Source organism: Carassius auratus, chromosome 22 (assembly GCF_003368295.1).
Source record: "Carassius auratus strain Wakin chromosome 22, ASM336829v1, whole genome shotgun sequence".
NCBI lineage: Eukaryota > Metazoa > Chordata > Actinopteri > Cypriniformes > Cyprinidae > Carassius > Carassius auratus.
This window is the reverse complement of record NC_039264.1, coordinates 4,035,383-4,043,917: the sequence shown is the minus strand read 5'-3', so window position 1 is coordinate 4,043,917 and position 8,535 is coordinate 4,035,383. Positions and strand designations below refer to the sequence as shown.

The window sequence follows — 8,535 nt, the reverse complement described above, 5'->3', positions numbered from 1 at the left end:
GATTTACTGGTATTAAGATGTAAACGAGTTTGTTAGCCAATTAGAAATATTGACCATAGTAGCTGATAGTTCCTTGGCAGCTTGCCTCTTGTTTTTTGCATGTACATATATAACCGTATCATCAGCGTACATCTGACAAGTTACTGCAGAAGGACAAACTTCAGGTAGATCATTAATATACAGGCAGAACAACAGAGGACCCAAAGTTGAACCTTGCGGTACCCCCAAGTCATTATCAGTTACTTGGGAAGTTTTATGGCCTATGCGAACACATTGTTTTCTATCTAAAAGGTATGATTGTATCCATTTGATGACACTGGATGAAAAATTTAACTTTGATAACTTTGTTATTAAAATCTCATGATCTACTGTTTCAAAAGCTTTCTTCAAATCAAGGAAGACCACCCCAACTACACCTCCTTGGTCAAGTTTAGACTTTATATTTTCCAAAAGAAGCTGATTAGCTGTTTCAGTGGAATGATGTTTCCTAAAGTCAAATTGCATTTAAATGAAATGTTATCTGTTCAGAGATCCATTTTTTCGGCAATTTTTGATACTGATGGGTCTATAATTACTAATAGTCATATGAGTAAGTCCTATATATATATATATATATAAACTCACAGACAGTAAAGTGCTATGAAAGTGTTATTCTATAGATCATAAAGATTGAGATGTCATGCCATTATCAATACCGTGATGTTTATTTGTGTTTTGGGGGCCACTTACATGACTATGGTATATGGAGGCCTGATAAAGCAAGCTTTTAGAAACAATACCTTCACATTTCATATATTTTAGTTTAAAGCAGCCTATAGTAGAAGTGACTCTTCTTTAAACTGTTGCATCAGCAGTTTCATAATAGCAGGAAACTCTCCTCCTACAATCTAATCATACGTGTGTGCACAAGATGTTTGTCCATCTTTCAGATCGCAGCATGTTTCCGAGGAAATCAAACCACGGCAGGTTTCAGTTTGACTCAGATGCTGAGCTGTTAAGAGTCACAGTTCAGTAAGATGGGAGATGATTCTGCCTGTTTTATCACTGGCTATACAACTAAACACTTATAAAGCATTTTAAATCCCATAGTTGTTATTTCATCATGATATTTAGGAAAATGTACACATTGCACTCTTCATCCTTTACTTAACACAAGATTTGATGATTACTTTTCAAAAAGCATCAGTTGTAAATAAAAAATGTTTTTTTTTTTTTTTTTTTTAAAGAACATTTCAATATTTCTCAATAAGAGTCAAAGGGATATGTCTGTGTATTTATCTGTCATGCACAGCATGTGTGTGTGTGTTAGGAGGGCCCAACTCTGTTGTGGGAGGGTTTCATACCAGTTTGAGTGTTTTCAGCGGATATAGGCTTCTTATATCACACACTCAATGGAAAATGTTTCACATGCTCGTTTTGTCCTGTTTGTGCTGGAGACAGCTGCTAGGTAAGTTATAAAAACATTTTTTATGTATTAATTTCTTTGTGTTTCCGAACATCAACTCCTGCTGCTGTTCAAATGAGGGATTTGCATCTGCTTTTCTTCTCAGATCAATCAAATATAACTGGGATTTATTTTTGATCCAGGCATCCTTTCAGCAAACCTTTTTTTTATGTTCCTCATGTACAATCATGAAATGATTCAAAAAGATTAGCACGATTAAACTTATTGCTTTATGAATCTTTTTATTTTAACACACACATTAAGGTAAAAAAAATAACAATAAAAAATCAAGCTCATCTGTCCACTTATTTAAGTGATATTTGATCTTTTGTGTCTCTGCTGCTGTTCTTCGGTTCACATTTAAAGTTTAGAAACTGATTCCAGGGTTTTTTGAAACCATCGAGAATCAAAGCCTTTTCATGTTCTTCAGGTGCGTTTGGTGCTGAAACAAATGAAAAACTGTCAGTGATGGAGGGAGATTCTGTCACGCTAAACACCAATCTTACTGAAATACGTGAAGTTGAGGATATATTTTGGAATTATATAGATCAAAAGACTTTTATAGCTAAAATCAGCAGAGAGGGTCAAACTTTTTCAATATTTGATGATGTTCCTGATGGGAGATTCAGAGACAGACTGAAGCTGGACAATCAAACTGGATCTCTGACCATCACAAACATCACAACTCAACACGTTGGAGACTATGAAGTAAAGATTAGTGGAGTGAAATCGACATTAAAAACATTCAGTGTTTCTGTCTATGGTGAGTTGAAATCATTTGCCCACTCACATATTTTTTATTTTATTTTCCTGGAACTGTTAATAGTGTAAAACACCAAATATTCACACAATCAAGCACTGAGTTTATTCTCTCACGTTCTGCAGCTCGTCTTCCTGTTCCTGTCATCAGCAGTAACTCTTCACAATGTTCTTCATCATCCTTATCCTCATCACAGCAGAATTGTTCATTGTTGTGTTCAGTGGTGAATGTGGGTCATGTGACTCTCTCCTGGTACAAAGGAAACAGTTTATTGTCCAGCATCAGTGTGTCTAATCTCAGCATCAGTCTCTCTCTACCTCTGGAGGTGGAATATCAGGAGAAAAACAGCTACAGCTGTGTGATCAACAATCCCATCACAAACCAGACCACACATCTGGACATCAGCAAACTCTGTCAACCATGTTCAGGTATGTCTGCACTGATATAATGTGTGTTTATTTACTGATCTGATCTCTGTTCTGTTGTAAAACAGATGCATTCCCTTCTCTTTATCATTCCAGCAACAGTCTCTCTGATAGCGCTGATCTCTGCTGGTGGATCTTTGTTGATTTTAGTTGCAGCTGGGATCTTTTGCATTTACAGGAAATACCGAAAAACTGATCAAGAAGGCAAGCATTAACTCCCGCTTTTTTGAGTGATTTGTGGGTTTGACAATTCCTGAGGATTAAGTGCATTTAAATTCAAATTTAAAGACAAAGATGTAATTAAATTTCAGTCTTGTTTTAAATGCATGGGTTTCTTTATGTGTTGTAGTTCTCAAAGTTGATGAAGCAACCATTCAGAATCACGATGACGAGATCATTTACACTAATCCGACATTCTACAAAAGAAGTCTACAAACAGTGGTGAGTAATTGTGCTTTCTATGATGATCTGATATGCACATAATCCTAGATGGAAATAAATTGAGTCAGCTAACCATATCATTTTATATAGTTAGGTTAGGAAAATAAATAGACTTTTAGAATGAAGGAGGAAACACATCTGATGTCTTTTGTTGTTGATGTCAATAGTTTTATGTGACAGTCAAGCTGTATGGTATTTGGGGCAATTTCATTGATGCAGTCACATAATAACAAAACAATATTGTGAACAGTGTTCATTTGAGCCTTTTGCACTGTTTTTGAACTATGCATTAACAATGAATGGTTAATTTTGTGTCCAATTAATAATGTAATTGTATTTTTGTATATTGTGTGCTGTTTTTCTTTTTTTAAAGAGGGCTACAGAGGAGAATCATGTGGAGTATGCATCTGTCTGCATAAGACGATGAAACGTTTCTGAGAACAGGTCCCTTTCACTAGACGTTTGGATTCATGTGATCTCTGATCTTTGGAAGTTACAGACATTTTTGGGGGGAATTGATGAGAATCCACTCTGATGTGTGGGAGCCTGAAAACATCTATTCTGGAACAAAAATCTAAACATTAACATACATGGTATTATGATATAAAAACTACTTTCCCACTGAGCAGAAAGTCTGAGTGAAACCTGTTTTGGTCTTGCTCATGTTATTATACATGTGCATAAGGGCCTATTATTGAACATTTGTGGTTGCTGTGCATTTGAGAGCATGTTAGAGGAAGAGTGTTTTTTTTCCGTTCCTGGCTGCTATTCTGAAACCCATTGTTCACCACAATATGCACGCTCATCATGATCTAACAGATAAGTTGTTATCTCAAATCAAACAGTGATTGACTGTGAAACCTTACTGTGTGAACTTTTCTTTTTGTAAGTGAGAAATTATATATGTAAGTGCATATGCTCACTTCATAGGCTACTTAGTTTTTGAACGTATCAGGAATGTCATTACAATAGGCTCGATGAATCAAAATGTCATTTTCATTTTTGATCACAAGGTGGTGATGTCGCAAAACTTTTTGAGATCCTTCAGGGCATTGCACTATTACATATTAAGTTTTGTATATCTAAATGCATTTGTAAAATATAGGCATTTTTATGACAAAATTCTAAATAGCTGATGGGCAAATATGGTAAAATTCAGGATTGTAGAAAAAAACTAGGCATGCTGTGCTGAATCTAAACAGACCAGTCTTGTGATATTTTTTTTGTCTAAACTGTTCAGAAGGTATGAGCAAAAATAGCTAATTTTCCATATCTCCTGGCCACTGTTTTTGTCTTATTTATTTTTTATGAAACTTTAACATGATGTTTAACATGAGAATGAGTGTCAGAAGCTTGAATGAGACATGTAACACACAAGAATTAACCTCATTGGTTCTTGCATGGCAAGCAAGCGTGCTTGAGCTTCCCATATTTGATGTATTGATTCATGTAAATAAAAGCCTAAATTCAATCTGTTCATCACATAAAGTGTTGGGAGTTTGCTCAGGAAATTTGGACTGTATAATTCACATGGATTAGTTTAACAATTTCTTTATACACTTTAAGTATCAAAGTGATAGTTCAAGGATTGGAAGAATCTGTATTGTTGTTATATTGCTGTCTTTAATTAAATAACTATTAAGCATGTTAATATTAACAGTAATGCAAACAATATAGTATACAGCAGAAGAGTTGTGCATTTGTAATGCTTTGTCTGTAAATGATCATTTTATATGAATAATATTTTCAAAACACTTATTTTCATACTATAGCAAGCGACCGTTTGATACTGTTTTCCATGCAATTAAAAATAAAGGGAGTTCCTTTTAGACAGAAGGTCAGAATGAGGGTTGAAAATAAAGCCTTTTCTGCTTTTTTGTGCAAAACACTTTATACAAATTATAAGTTAACCTGAAGAAACATAAAAATATATAATAATAATAAAACACATAACCACAACTTGCACATCTACATATTTTGTAATGAAAAACACATGCACAGAAAACACAAAAGCAGAAATTCTCAGCAGTTGCTCCTGCAAGCACCAGAGCAACACCAACACATACTCCTCCTATACCAAATACATACACAACCCAACCTAAAACAAAAAACAAAGTCATTTTTACTAGGGATTGGCATAGAGAAAAGGGAAATAAACGGGGTTGTTTTTTTTGTTTTTGTTTTTTTAATATATATATATATATATATATATATACATATATATCTCCAGTCATTTCAGCTATGGGAGTCTCATTAAAATAAAACCGTAATCAGTTCATTTGGGTTGTTTATGACAGCAGGATCAAAAGTAGCAGCATCTCCCTTCTTAACTGACTTTATTTGATCTGTCTCTGCAGCAGGAACATCTGAATCACAAATAAACATCTGCTGCATGAAACAAGAAAGAACTCAATATTGGCAGCAAACAAAACCCAAATTTAAAGTTTCAGCTGAATATGAAATGTCTATATAGTATATAGTTTATTGTTTGGAATGTGCTTTGTGACATAAATAGCATCACTGATTATAGCGAGAAGGCCTAGACTCCACAGCCAAGAACCACCCAAAGGCTTTCTGAATGACATAGAAAGCAAGCAATCACAGTTCATGCTGTTTAGGGGTGTGGAAATGTAACATCAATGTGTCTACAATAACTGACTGGTATGTAAAACTCTTGGATGTATTTTAAAAAGTCTGTACCATGTTCTTCACATAATTTGAATACTTCTGAGAATCCAGCATTTAGTTATTCCTGATAAACATTAAGGTGTACAGTTAAAGAGCACGACGCACATATCTGGGAAATCATGGGAAACAACTTTTGTTGCCATATGCATTGGATGTTCAGTTAACAGTCTGTAGGCATGACATCTAAGACTTTGGCCCTGTCTTAAATGGCACACTTTATGCACTTGTCTTGCAGTCTTACAAGTGAGGCTGTGTATGTGTGTCTGTTAAGTCCACAAGACTGTAGGGCATTTAATTAGTCATTTCAGGTTTCTAACAGAAGCTGCAGTGACGTAATGCATTTATCAATCAGCAATCGGCTCATTTACTTGTCCATTCCTGACCTAAAGTCTTCTCTTTTGCTGAGTTCACACTGGTGCTAGCTTCGCAGCAGATCCAACGGTCACGCCGCCTTCACACTGGCAGTTGAAATCAGCTCCGATACGGCTGCGAAACGACCGGAAGTCATTCATTTCCTATGGAGATTCGCAGACCACATGCGAATGGCTACGAACCGGGTCCGAACAAGTGCGGTGCGAAAAAAATCGTGTCCGTTGGTCATTTGGATGCGTTAAAAAAAATTAACTCTTGCGAAAAGCTACGGAGGGTTTCTATCCGACAATTCCAGCAGAAGTTGGCGTTGCTATGGTACTGATAAACAAACCTGAATTCATAACTTTTAATAAAATAAATAATGATTTTATAACGATAAGTTGTCATGTCATTTTTTTATTTTCATGATTTTCTAACATTATAAGGGCAGTTAATACAACTAAAATGAATAATTAAATATTGTGGCCTCCGCTCTCGGACACATTCGGTCTCTCTCGCTCGAGTGCAGGGTTGTTGCAGCCCTATATACCACTAGCTATATCACATTTAGCTGACCTGACATGCACATTCAGATACAGACAATATCAATCGTTCTAATAATCTCTCCGCCATTTTTGTTCTACTCGCTTTCGAAGCTTTTCAGCTGTGTAGTACGACGTCTACTGGGGGAGTATTGCGTATTATGGAGCGGATTTCAACTGCCAGTGTGAAGACGGCATCAGGGGCAGGGCCAATGATGTCCGAAACGAAGATTATGAGGCAGGCAAGGAAATGGAGATGCATCTCATGTTAATCTGTTTGCAGCGAGTAGTGAGAGCACTGAACATAGGAAAAGAAGAAAATCGCACAACTCACAAAGACAATACTGGACATGAAATAAACAACAAATTGTGTAGGGTTGCCACCCGTCCCTTAAAATACGGAATCATCCCATATTTGAGAATAAAACAGCGCGTCCCGCTTTGAATCAATACGGGACGGGGTTATTTTCGGAGTTGTCTTCAATGCAGCATCTCATGCAGATCATCCCACCAGCATTCTGTGAAGACTCGTCCTATTCTGCCCCTGATTGGGTAATACACGCTGCCATCGTTGGATTGATTGGTTTGTTTCAGGTTCACGGCCAACCAGAGACAGAGGAGGGGTCTCTTGGCAGAGAGCGATTTGAAAGAATGGCGGCGGTTGATCCCATAGACAGTAAAAGAAATGATCTGCAGATACCCCCCACGTCCAGCCCTGAAACGAAAGCGGATGCAAAAGTACCGACGAGAGTGGAAGGAATCAAATACTTGGCTGGAAAGTGTCTGCGGAAATGAGTATCAAGCACAATTTGTCGTTGCGTGTTCTCTGTTGCGCACAGTGGCTTGTCAGATGTGCGACAGCATGCCTCGGGAGATTCATACACTTTACAATAAGGTTCATTTATTAAACATTGGTGTATTAACTAACATGAACTAACAATGAGTAAGTAATACATTTGTTACAGTATTTATTCATATTATTATTATTTACAGTATTTATTGTTAAAGCTGTTCATTGTTTGTTCATGTTAGCTCAGTGCCATTAAATAATATTAACAAGATTTTAATAAAGTATTTTAACCTTTTTAAAGTGTTAGCGATTTGTTTATTGCCTGCAAACAATGACAAATATTTTATCCAAAATCTGTGTTCAAGCCACCTTATACAAGTACTAAAGTTAATTAGCAATTAATATTTTTATGAAAACATATTTTAAGTTGTGATTTACCACCACTGGCACGTCATCGGACCTGTGGTCATCGTGGCCCCGAGAGGTGTACCCCCCAGGCATCCTTTATTATTCTGTATTGAAGGTGTATAATTGCATACACATCAAAGCGAGGATCTAAACAAGACAAAGGTGAAAACAATCAATTATAAGCAGTACTAGAAAAAATTCAGTGCTGTAAAAATGACAACACTGTGACTAAGCATGTATAACTCACCTTGGACAGGGAAACTAAAGATCTTCTCACTCATGATGCTGCTGTTGATGATCTTCAGTTTATATTCTCCAGAGTCTGTGTTTGTGATGTTCATGATGGTTAGAGATCCAGACTGATGATCCAGCTTCAGTCTGTCTCTGAATCTCTCAGTCCCTTCATTACACACATCTGTATAGATAAAACTGAATCACTGATTTGAGCGATGCGAGTTTCATTAAAAAATAAATAAATAAATAAATAAATAAATTCTGTAATCTTCTCTTGTTGGCTTGCTTTAGCATTTGCGTTTAGAGAGACCAAATGTCCATCCATTACAGACAATGACACTCGATCTGGCTTCCAAAAAAATGACTTCATGACCAAAATGGAAGTGTCATTGTTATCCAGAGCCGGGAACTATAAGTGCAGGAACAAAAAACATTCTGAAATCCATATTTAT

At 36.3% G+C, this 8,535-nt stretch overlaps 1 long non-coding RNA gene across 1 annotated transcript; it reads right to left on the bottom strand.

Annotated features, from left to right (window-relative positions):
- Window positions 1–5,262: 5,262 nt before the first annotated feature.
- Window positions 5,263–8,261, bottom strand: LOC113039445 (uncharacterized). Its single transcript, XR_003275005.1, has 3 exons — window positions 8,097–8,261; window positions 7,880–7,996; window positions 5,263–7,366 (listed from the first exon to the last, which is right to left on the bottom strand). It is a non-coding gene; the product is annotated as an uncharacterized LOC113039445 (long non-coding RNA).
- Between the last annotated feature and the right edge of the window lie 274 nt (window positions 8,262–8,535).